Source organism: Belonocnema kinseyi, chromosome 4, assembly GCF_010883055.1.
Source record: "Belonocnema kinseyi isolate 2016_QV_RU_SX_M_011 chromosome 4, B_treatae_v1, whole genome shotgun sequence".
Classification (NCBI taxonomy): domain Eukaryota; kingdom Metazoa; phylum Arthropoda; class Insecta; order Hymenoptera; family Cynipidae; genus Belonocnema; species Belonocnema kinseyi.
In genome coordinates this window covers 11,608,919-11,621,913 of record NC_046660.1, presented here as the reverse complement: position 1 = coordinate 11,621,913, position 12,995 = coordinate 11,608,919, and the positions used below count along the sequence as shown (strand labels likewise).

General features: G+C 28.2%; 1 protein-coding gene across 2 annotated transcripts in view; it reads left to right on the top strand.

The window, feature by feature from the left end:
- LOC117171336 (sodium-independent sulfate anion transporter) overlaps positions 1–12,995 on the top strand; it is an 89,439-nt gene that overhangs the window by 43,037 nt on the left and 33,407 nt on the right. Inside the window, exon 1 of one of the 2 annotated variants that reach the window (XM_033358561.1) lies at positions 6,336–6,453. The exons of the other annotated variant lie outside the window; for it this stretch is intronic. The gene's annotated coding sequence lies outside the window, so the exon portion shown is untranslated. Of the gene's footprint in view, positions 1–6,335; positions 6,454–12,995 lie in introns of those variants that run through there. 2 annotated transcript variants of the gene reach the window in all.

Below are 12,995 nucleotides of genomic sequence, written 5' to 3'. Positions count from 1 at the left end.
ATAGCATCACGCAGTACCTTATTTTTATGATTCCAAAAAAAAAACTTTAGTCGGCACGTGGTTTCATAGAATTTAGGAAAAAAACTAGACATAATTTATGCACGGCCCCTATAGCTCTATAGATAATTCGAATTCCCAACGGTAGTGTATTTCGTACATTTTGATATTTGCCGAGATTTGAATGAGGCAGATGATCTAAAATTTAAATATAAGAGCCAGGATGGGTCAGGTTGAGTGTTAATAAATTTATAAGCTCATTATTAAAACTTGTTGTGTACGGGCGGGTCATGTGATTTGGCATGTGACTTTTGAAAACAGGTCTTTTTTCCAGTCACATGTCTAACTTACAGCAACTTCACACACCTGAAGAGAGTGTCGATTAAAGGCTCATATGACTCGATATCACGAGACCCGCTCATAATAATTACTGACTCGGCTCGACTCACTAACACACCCACATTTCATTCCTGTCGGTGTTAGCACGTGCTCTTGTTTACGCAGAACAAATACGAGCGCCTCTCGGCTTGTTTGCGATGACAATACGATCCAAGTGCCAACGCCAACCAACACTGAATTGTTATGGGCAAAATAATTATCATTAATATCAATCACTTTTCAAATTTACTATTTATATTCGTATTCCTACTTCTAGCTTGGGGGACATCTCTGTTGGAAGTAAAAAGATAGAGATCGTATCTTCTTCAATTATTTTGCTTGCATCTTTATGATGAAATGAGATAGAGAAAATATATTTTATTCTATACTTTGTCAATCTAAATTCAAGCATAGACTTTTCAATTCTTTCTTTTCTATCTTATTTTATCCTTTTCTATCCACGTCTATCCTTTTCAATCTTTCTGACAATCTAAATTTCCATTTATCTTTTTTAATTATCTCCTTTCTATTTTATTCTATCCTTTATGTATCCACGTCAATTTTTTTCTATTTCTCTGTTAATCTCAATCCCTGTCTATCTTATTGATCTTTTATCTGTCCACGTCTATCCTCTTTTATCTCTTGATCAATCTAAATTCACGTATATCTTTTTCAGTACCGTCTTTTTTACCACATCCTATCCTTCATCTATTCACGCCAATCTTCTTCTATTTCTCGTTTATTTTTATCCCTGTCTATCTTTTTCTATCCGCTCTTCTCTATCTCATCCTACACTAAATGTATCAACATCTATTTTTTATTGTTTTATTTATCTAAATTCAGGTCCGTTTTTTCAATCCTCTCTTCTCTATCTCATTTTATATTTTATCTATCCTCGTCAAACTTTCACTATCTCTCTGTCAATCTTAATTTTCGTCTGCCTTTCTCAATCCATACTTTTTTGTCTTATTCTATCCTTTTCGTATCCACGCCAATCTTTTTCTTCGCTTTGTCAATCTAATTTCACGCTTATCTTTTGAAATATCCTCCTCTCCACCTCATCCTAATTTTTATCTGTCGACCTCAATATTTTTCTGTCACTCTGTCAATCTAACTTCAAGTCTATATTTTTCAAATCCGCCTTTTCTATCTTATTTTATCCTTTATCTATCCACGTCTATCTTTTTCTATCTCTTTATCAAACTAAATTCGCGCCTATCTTTTTCAGTCTCCTTTTCCATATTTTATCGTATCCTTCGTCTAACAACTTCTTTATTTCTATGTACATTTTTAAATATAAATTCACGTCTATCTTTTTCAATTCCCTCATTTCTATCTTATTCTATACTTTATGTATCTACGTCAATCTATTAATACCTCTCTGTTAATCGTCTATATTTTTTATCTCTTGATTTACCTAAATCCACGTCTATCTTTTTCAATTCTTTCTTCTCTATCGCATCCTATCTTTTATCTATCCACGTCAATCTTTTACTATCTTTCTGTCAATCTAAATTTCCTTTTATCTTTTTCAATTCCGTCTTTTCTGTTTTATTTAATCCTTTATCTATCAACGTCTATCTTCTTTTACCTTTGTCAAATTAAATTCACGTTTATCTTTTTCAATGCCTTCATCTATCTCTCTGTCAATATAAATTCAAGTCTATACTTTTCAGTTTCGACTTTTCTACCTTATTTTATCCTTTATCTATTCACGTCTATCCTTGTCTATCTCTTTATCAATCTAAATTCACGTCTATCTTTTTTAATCTCCTACTACTTATCTCATCGCATCCTTCGTCCATCAACGTCTATCTTTTTATAACTATTTTTCAATATAAATTCCAGTCTATCTTTTTCTATCCCCTATTCTCTATCTCATCCTATACCAAATATATTAACATCTATATTTTTTATCTCTTTACTTATCTAAATTCAGGTCAATTCTTTCAATCCTCTCTTCTCTATCTCATCTTATCTTTCATCAATCCTCGCCAATCATTCACTATCTCTGTCAATCTTAATTTTGGTCTGCCTTTCTCAATCCATTCTTTGTTGTCTTATTCTATCCTTTACGTATCCACGTCAATCTTATTCTATTTCTCTGTTAATCTAAATTTCCATCCATCTTTTTTATTTCCATCTTCTCTATCACATCCTATCCTTTATCTATCCACGCCAATCTTTTTCTAAAGCTTTGTCAATCTAATTTCACGCTTATATTTTCCAATATCCTCCTCTTCATCTCATCCTACTTTTTATCTATCGACCTCAATATTTTTCTGCCACTCTGTCAGTCTAAATTCAAGTTTATATTTTACAATTCTGTCCTTTCTATCTTATTTTGTCTTTTATCTACCAACGTCTATCTTTTTCTATCCTTTTCAATCTCTCCCTCTCCTCATCTTATCGCATCATTCATCTATCAACGTCTATCTTTATATATATATATTTAAAAAAAATATAAATTCACGTCTATCCCTTTTAATACCTCAATATTTTTCTCTGACTGTCAATCTAATTTCAAGTTTATATATTTGAATTCCATCTTTCCTGTCTTATTTTATCCTTTATCTTCCCACGTCTATCTTTTTCTACCTCTGTCAATTTAAACCCATGTTTATCCTTTTCAATGTCCTCTTCTATATCTCATCCTATCTTTTATCTATTTTATCTAATTTCACATATATCTTTTTTATTTCCCTCCTCCCTGTCTCATCATGTTATGCACCTATCAACGTCTATGTTTTTCTGTTGTTTTTCAATCTAAATTTACGTCTATCTTTTTATTCCCCTCTGCTTTATCTGATCGTATCCTGCATCTGCTCATGCCTATCTTTTTGTAAATTTAAATTTACGATTATCTTTTTCAATACTCTCTTCTCTATATTATTCTATCCTTTATCTATCCACGTCAATCTTTATCTATCTCTTTGTCCATCTAAATATTCCTCTATCTTTTTCAATTCCCTCTTTTCTATTTTATTCTATCCTTTATGTATCCACACCAATCATTTTCTATCTCTCTGAGAATCTAAATCCCCATCAATCTTTTTCAATTACCTCTTCTCTCTCTCATCCTATCCTTTATCTGTCCACGTCGACCTTTTTCTATCTGTTTTTCAATCTAAATTCACATCTATCTTTTTCAATCTCTTCCTTCCTGTTTCATCAAATCATGCATGTCTCAACGTCTATCTCTCTCCATCTATTTTTCAAACTAAATTTACGTCTGTTTTTATCAAAATCCTTTTCCTCATCTCATTGTATCATACATCTATACACTTTAATACATTCGTATCTGTCAATCTAAATTTCCGTTTATCTTTTTTAATCTCTTTTCTATTTCCTCGTCTCCTACATCTTTCAACGTATATCCTTTTCTATTTCAGTGTGCTCTTCTCTATCTCATCCTATCCTTCCTTTGTCCACGTCAATATTTTCCTATCTCTCTTTTAATATGAATTTTCATCTGTCTTTTTCAATACTCTCTTTTCTATCTCATCCTATACTACATCAATCAACATCTGTAATTTTCTGTCTCCTTATCATCCTTGTTATCCTATCCTTTATCTATTTATTTCAAATTTTTTCTATCTCTGTAAATCTAAATTCCCGTCTCTCCTGTTCAATTTGCTTTTCGTTAATTCATCGTCTCCTACGTTAATCAACGTCTATCTTTTTATATTTATTTTTCAATCTAAATTCACGTCAGTCTTTGTCATTTTCCTCTTCCTTTTGTTCATCGTATTATACATCTATCCACGTCAACATTTTTTTATCTGTCGAACTAAATTTCCGTCTGTCTTTTTCAATTCTCTCTTTTCTACCTTGTTCTATCTTTTTACTATCCGCGTCAACCTTTTTCTAAATCTTTGTCAATATAAATTCAAGTCTATCCTTTCAAATATCCCCTTATCTTTGCCATCCTACTTTTTTCTATCTACGTCGATATTTTTCTCTCACTGTGTCAATTTTAATTCCCGTCCATCTTTTTTTACTTCTTTATTAATCTAAATTCACGTCTATCTTTTTTAATCCTCTTTTCTATCTCTTCATATCCTTTGTCAATTCCTCTTTTTTGTTTGAAGATTTCTCATTCTAGCTGAAAATTCATCTAATTGGTTGCAATTTCACCTATTCTGTTCAAAAATTGTGCGTTTTTCAGTCAATATTTACTTTTCAACTGAAAATTAAGTTGTTCTAGTTCAAGGAAATGAAATAATTTTGTTGAAAAATCATTTTTGGATTGGAGATTGAACTATTTTTTTGAAAAATCGTTTGTTGAAAATTCATCTTCTTTTATTGGAAATCTATTTATCTTTAAGGTAGAAAATTAATATTCTTAGTTGAAAATTCATCTTTTGATAAAATATCAGTTTTCTTGGTTTAAGGCTGTATATTCAATTGTTTGGTTAATCATTTATTTATTTCGTTACAAATTTTATTATTTTGTTGAAAACTGAACTAACTGATAGAAAATAAATCTATTTGATCTAATATTATTTTTTAAATTCATTTATTTTGGTTAAAACATTTATAATTAATTTTTTTGAAATAAAAATTTAGCTACTCTAATTATGTATTACCAGTGATTCTTAACTAATTTCTCCCCTCCGTATTGCTACAATTCATGAAATTTTGGAAAAGTTATGTAATTCGGGGAAAATTTCATCCTTTTTGATAGAAAACTAATAGTATTCTGAACCAGTTGAATTGGACACCAAAAAATACGAATTTTTAAAATATTTAAATCATCAGCCAAAAACATTAATTTTCAATAAAGCTGATTATTTTTCTAATTCAAAAAATCGATTTTTGAACAAAACACATGAATTTTCTATTAAATAGATTAATTTTAAATTTATAAAGAAGAAATTTTCAATCAAGAATGAAATAGTTAAATTTCCAGGTAAAAAAATTAATTTTAAACAAAACAAAAAAACTAATCTTAAACAAAGTAGTTAAATTTTCAAACAGAGGCATTAAAAAGAATTAAGTTTTACCAAACTTGAATTTTTAAGCCAAAAGGCGAATTTTCTACAAAACAGTTAAATTTTCAATCAAAAAGTTATATTTTAACCATATCGTTGAAGTTTGAAATGAAAAATATCAATTTTCAGTCAAAAGTGGAAATAATTTTTTAGCTAAAAAATTAATTTAACAAAATTAACAAAATAATTCAATTTTCATTAAAATATATGAATTTCCAATAAAAAAAAATAATTTTTTACAAAATAGTAGAAATTGCAATCAAGCATTTTAATTTTTGACCAGAAAATATAAATTCTCAACCATAAATATATAATAATTGATATGTAAAATTTAAATGTATGAATTTCCAATAAAAAGTTAATTTTTGACAAAATAGTAGAAATTGCAATCAAGCATTTAAATTTTCGATCAGAAGATATCAATTCTCAACAATAAATGTAATAGTTGATGTTTAAACCAAAAAGATTTTTAATTTTAATTTTAAATCAAAAACAGATAAAATAAACAGAAAACGGTATGGTTCCATGTTTAGTTAGAAAAATTAATTCTAAAAAAAATTAATTAAAAAAAAAATGATTTTTTGAGAAAAAAGGTCATTTTGAACTAAATAGATCAGACTTAATTTTTCAAACTGAAAATGTAACTATTCCCTTTTCGATTAAAAATTTATATTTCTAATGGAAACTTGGTCTTTTCCATAAAAGTTTGTTCAACTCCGAGAACCAATACTTGGGAAAAAGAAAACGACTTAAATGTTAATCAATTCCCGGCTAATGAACCTAAGGTTTCAAGAACACACTGTTCTCCTTATCAGGGGAATGAAAATTAACCTTAAAATATGGACGTGCGGTCTCACAGACCGCACCACGGTTCCACGCCCCCACTCTCTGCTCTTTCTCGTGGCTGCCCTTATTAGTATAGTTTTAGTTTTAGTTGTGCCTTCAGTCAACGAGGTATGTGGACAACGTGTGGTTTTGTATTGAATTGATGAGTAATATCAATTGAAAGCTCATAGGCGGTCCACGAGACCGCACGACCACAGTAGCTTCACAATTTAATACTTCTGTTTCAATTTGTTTCAAGGTATTTAAAATGGCTGCCCCCGAAAAAAATTCACGTCCCAATTACTCCTCGTTTGAGCAAAAAGTGACAAAATAGTATGGGAGTATGGACGTGCGGTCTATTAATTCAGTTCGTATTTAGCGAAATAGCAAGAAAAAGGGAAAGTTTTGTGAAAACAGGAGAAAAAGAATAATTTTTTTAAAAAGTGGAAAAGACAAATAGAAGAAATAGTGTAAAATATGAAAGTGATTCTTAGACTTGTCAAGTTATTATTGAAATGTTCTGTTTATGAACGGCCCGTTACTTCAGCAGTGTCAATCTTCTAAATATACACCTTTCAGGATTTCCGATTATTACCGCCTATGTGATAAATCCTAAACTCAAGATTGTATCATTGTTCAATGACCACTCAGTCTTTTCTTAGAATATTATTCTTTTTTATTATTAACCACATATATGGGTTTCACCTGGACATACGTGTAATGGCCTCGCTCAAAATTTATACAACTTTTCCTGACAATCTTGAATTCTTTCATATCATTTATACGGTAATTTCAATATTCAATGTGATGAATATGAAATGCTTCTGATATCGATAGGAAAAGTTTTCAACCTTACATTCTTACAACTCTTACATTCGGATGGAATTAAATATATAAATATTCATATCAGACTTAACACTGTTTCCCCTATTCTCTTCTTTTTCCTGCTGTTAAAGAATTCCATTTCCCCTGTTTTCTAAAAAAATCTCCTTTCCCATTTTTCCCCGTTTCCCCCCTTTATCATATTTTTCTTATTTTTCCTTTTTCACACTCCCTCTTTTCTCCTTTTATTACCAATTCCAATTTTTCCCTGTTTCCTAAGAACCCCCCTTTCCCCGTTTTTTTCTTTTTCATATTTTCTCCTTTTTACTTTTTCCTTTTTTCACACTTTTTCCCCTATTCCTCTTTTATAAAGAATTCCTCTGTCTCCTAAAAAATACCTTCCCCGTTTAACTCCTTTATTAAATTTTTCTTTTTTTCACACTTTTACCCTTTTATAAAGAATTCCTCTTTTCCCCTGTTTTCTAGAAAAATTCCCTTTCCCAATTTCCCCGTTTCCGCCTATTTCATGTATTTCTCCTTTTTCTTTTGCCCTTATTCGACCCTTTTCACCTATCCCCTCCTTTGCCCTTTTATGGAGAATTTCTATTTTCCCCATGCTTTAGACAATTTTTTTCCGCTTTTCATATAGTTCACCTTCTTTTCACACTTTTTCCCTTATTCCCTTTTTTACCCCTTTGTACAGAATTAGCCTTTTTCCTCTATTTTCTACAAAAATCTCCTTTCCTCGCTTTCCCCATTTCATCCCTTTTCCCCGCTTCCCCCTTTTTATTAGGTTACTCCTTCTTTATTTTTTTCACACTTCTCTCTTTTTCCCTTTTCCCTATTTTCCCCTTTTATAAAAAAATTCTGTTTTCCCCCTGTTTTCTAAAAAATCTGTTTCCCTTCTTTCTCCCTTTCCTCATTTTTCCCTTTGCACCTTTTTTCATATTTTTCTCCCTTTTCCGCTTCAGCGAATTTAAATGATTAAAACCCAATAATAAAATCCAACTACTCTTGATTGAAGGTAAATGTGTACTTTCTTATTAAAAATTCAAATGAGCTTCAATCAGGACAGAGGGAATAAATTAGTTAATTAAATAAGCTCTACTTAAAAATCTATTGATGCATATAATATGAGAATTATTTAAAAAGTAATAATTTATTAAGATTTAATCAGGATTCGACCATTTTATTGAAAAAAAATTTGTTTGTATTTTGTTGTTAAAGATTAAGTTTTTAAACGAAAATTTAACTAGATTAAAAATTGAACTTCTTTCTTTAAAATTAATTTTATTGCTTAAAGATTAAACTATTTTGTTAAAAATTCGCTTTTTTAACTTTTATTTTCTTAACAGAAAGTTTAAACATTCCATTTTTAACTCAAAATGGATTGGTTTTAGTTGAAAATTAATCTTCTTAGTTCAAAATTTAATTGCTTGGGTAAAACTTATATTATTTTTTTTTAAATTCATTTTCTTTGTTAAACATTTAGCTATTTTGTTACAAATTTCCTTTTTTTGTTGAACATTTAATTTCTAAACTGAAAATGTAAGTAATACATTTTCAGCTGAAAATAATTAGTGTTTAGTTTAAATTCAACTATTTTATTTTTTGTTGATAATTCATCTCGTTTGATTAAAAAATCAATTATCTCCTTAGTTTAAAATTAACTAAATTTATTAAAATTAAACCACTTTATTAAAAATTCATTTTCTTGGATAAAGATTTAGCTATTTTGTTAAGAGCTCGTTTGTTTATTGCTGGACATTAATTTTATTAACTGAAAATTTAACTAATCCATTTTTTCTAAAGGTTTCTTAATTTTTTGTTTAAAGTTGAACTTTTTTCTTTAAACTACGTTTTATTAGTTGAGGATTGAAATATTTTTTTAACAAATCTTTTTTTTCATTGTTTAAACTTCATTTTTTAAATTAAAAATTTAGATATTCCATTTTTGGCTGAAAATTTGCCGTTTTTTAGTTAAAAATGAATTTTCTTAGTAGAAATTTCAACTATTTAGGCATAAGTTAAATTACTTTGATAAAAATTAATTTTATTAGTTCAAGAATAAAGTCTTTTGTTAAAAATTTATCTAGTTTCTAGAAAATTCATTTTTTTTGTATTTAAAATTAACTTTTTTGTTAAAAATAATTTCTGTTGTTGTTGAAAATTTAAGTATTTTCTTGAATGTTCTGTTTTTGTGTTGAAAATAAATTTTTTACTGAAAATTTAACTATTTTATTTATTGTTAAAAATTCATCTTCTTTAATTGAAAATTTGACTATTTGGTTAAAAATGTATCTTTTTTAGTTGAAACTTAAACTATTTCAATAAAATTTTATCTTAGTAGGTTAAAAATCAACCATATGCAGAAATTGTAACTGACCATGGTTGAACTTTAATTTGTTTTGTTTAAGAATTCGACCATGTGTTTAAAAATTCATCTTCAAAAAACATAATCTTTTTTTTTTATTAAAAGTAATTTAAAAATAATTTTAGTTAATTAATCTATTTAGTTGAAAATTTCATTATTTTGTTGAAAACGTGTTCTTTTTTGTTTAAAAATCAATGTTTTAAACTGAAAACTTAACTATTCTATTTTTGGTTAAAGATAATCTTTTTAATATAAAAAGTCAACTATGTCGATCAAAAATAATTTTTTTTGGTCGAAAAATGAACTATTTGGTTAAATGTCAAGTTTTTTGTTGAAATTTTAACTGAAACCTATAAATTAGTTTTACTAAAATAAATTTACTCCCCTATTTTCATGAAAAATATTTCTATTTTTCCTGTTTTGACAGCATTTATCGAAAACCTGTTTTTTATTGAAAATAACGCACATTCCCGCGCCTTCTCCACAATACATATTGTACTCATTATAAATTATATTATCAAGATGCATAGTAATAATACTTAAAAGCACCTGCGATTAGCTGATGCAATAATTATCGATGTGTAATTTATGACATTTATTGTGCGCATTGGTACAGTTTTTAAAGCACTTATTACTAAATGATTAATCTAACTTTGCCAGAATTGAATAAATGTATGATTCTAATTCCGAAGACTTTTTATGAGCTCTTAATTGAACCAGTCGGGTAAGTACTGAGTGCGACATGATTATATTTTGAACCTATTTGTATAAATTTGCATAAAATTACTTTTTTATGCAAGAATAACTAAAACAAAAGATAGGTGAGTTTCAACAGTTTCTTGACAAAATCCTTCTCGAAAAAGTAGTCTGATCACAAAAATAGTAACATTTTTAGTCAAAAAAATTAGAGCAAAAAAAATAATTTTTAACAAAACAATTAAATTTCTAGTAAAGAAATTAATTTTTAAGTAGAATAATGAATCTTTAACCGAAAAAATCAATTTGAAATTAAGAAGATTAAGAATTTTCAAGCGAAGAAGATGAAAGTTGAACTAAACATAAAAAAGTTAAATTTTTAGTTAATAAATTCGTTTTCACAAAAAAAAAAGAATTTCTAACAGTATATTTAAGTTTTCAAGCAAAGAAATAAATTTTTAACTAAAATAATAAATCATTGACAAAAAAAAATAAATTTTTAAACCAATCGTAGCGCGACTAGTTTCGCTCGCCAGTTTGAGCGAGCCTACGGCGGGCGAGTGTTGGATCTCGTGCTTCACGCTCGACAATATATTTACCTTGCGCTTCGCGCTCGATCATTGTGAACAGACTTTTTAAAACTAAAAGTGAAAGCATCGACAACAGTAATTTGGTGATTGTGAATTCTCTTTTGTTAAAGCTCCAGCGGCTCCTTATCATTAAAAACATAAAAAATTTAATTTTTTGAAATCCCACACACGAGACGAAAAAGAAATTAAAAGACAAAAGTTGTGATGAGAATGTGCCAACGCAGCTGGCAGATTTTTTTTTACTGTTAATAATCTTTTTCATGATTAAACCCAAAACTACGCATCCTATCAAAAAGTGGTTAATAACAAATTTGTAGATCTTTTTCAAATGCACAATTTTTGTCAACTTATCTTTTACCGTATTTTGCATAGTTTGGCCGAAAAATGTATTTTTTAGATTTTCCCTTATTTTGTATGCCGTCAAAATTTGAATTTTAAATTTTTCAAAAAAATTCGTAAAGTTGTTATCATAATATTGCTGAACATACAAAAAGCAACATTTTTCTGCTTACTTTTTTCATATCGTGCGTTATTTGGCTTAAAAGGTTAATTTTCGTGTGTTTTTTGGAATTTTGTAAATGCTTTAACTCTTGTAATTTTTGATTTTATGAAAAAATTCATTAGTTAATTATTATTGAAACAGACAGCCATACATGCAGACATGCAGACATGCATACAGAGCGCGAGACAGAGAGACACTTTCGTAAAAACCAAAAACCAGTCAAAAAATTTGTTTATTGATTGATTTGTTTAATTGAAAATAAATTTTGTTTAGTCACATAAGATACATTTTCGGGATAATTGAAAAATACTGAAAAATAAAATTCCTGATACTGTAAAATTCCCGAATAATGAAACTTCCGGATTTAAAATTCTTAAAATATTCGCAATTAATCAATTTTTTAATTACTCTTGATTAATGCTTTTCCATTAAACGTATTTCAATTTTTTTTCTGCACCTTATTAGCTCATTGCATGACGAATAAAAAATGTCTAAACACATTTGGACTCCGACGAATATTTATTGCACAATAGCAACTAATAGGCGAGAAAATTGGAGAAAAATTCTGTCTGCAATATCTTCAAAAATATCATCTAAAAGAGAAATATTTTTTTAAGTTCTGAAAATAACAGCTAAAATACACACTTTTTATAATAAACACTATTTCTCTAATGTTAATAATTTCCTGGCAAAATGGAGTTTTATTGGGCGAAATTCTGCGGTTTGATAGTAAATAGTCATTTTTAGTAAATTAAATTCATTTTAATCGAAGAAGCCATTTTAATCGAAGAAGAAAAATCCCGGTAATTTCCCGGTTTTTTCTCAGTTCGCAAACATTTTTCATGATCAATAAAACCAACAAATTTGGTTTCCAAATGTTATATTCAAATGTTCAATAATTTAAACGTATAAAATGGAAGTTAGGTACTAATACTTTTCAATTAAACAATTTTAAATAAAATGTAGATATACTGCAAAATTAAGAATTTTTATCTTTTATAAATTATAGAGTTCAAACATTCAAATTCAGTTCCCAGAACATAAATCCACGTTATCATTTTCACTGTTCTAAATTAAACATTTAATCAATGAACTTCAAGATTGTCAAAATTAGATTATTTTAAGCAATTTTAAGCTATAGGAATATCAAACATTAAAAAATTAACATTTTTTAGCTCAACACTTCTAAAATTAAAAGTTAAATTATTTTCAACACTTTAAACATCCGTGAAAAGCTTCAAAATCCTGAGAAATCTAAAAGTTAATTTAAAGTTTTTCAAATTTAAAATAATTTTTTCAGAAATTTTAAATATTTTTTAAAACTAATGAGATTTTTCATACAATTTTTAAGAAAATTTTGCTTATTATTCATAGAAAAAACTTGATTCATTTTAAGTTTTAAAAAGTTTCAAAATTAATGTAAAATTTAAAATGATTTTAAATAATTTAAACGAGTTGTATGTTCTGACAAAATTCGCCTATTCGTAACAAAATTTTCGAGCATTTGCCGCAGCCCCATTTAAAACAAAATGTAGATTACACAGGCCAACAATTCTCAGAACCAGAGACCAGACCTACTATACCCGAAGGTTTTTGCTGCTCTGAATCCGAATCTGACCCCAGAAAAATTCCATTACCCTCAGTTTTCGAGATATTTTAACCTAAAAGGGTCAAAAACCCGTTATTTTGATGTGTTCGAGGCCCCGTAACATCGCAAAAAAATTTTTTTTCACAAACTGACAATGGCATCGTAAAGAACTACTCTTTACCTTCAAAATGCGATGCCTAACTTTTTGATAAGATTTTTCATAGCCGAG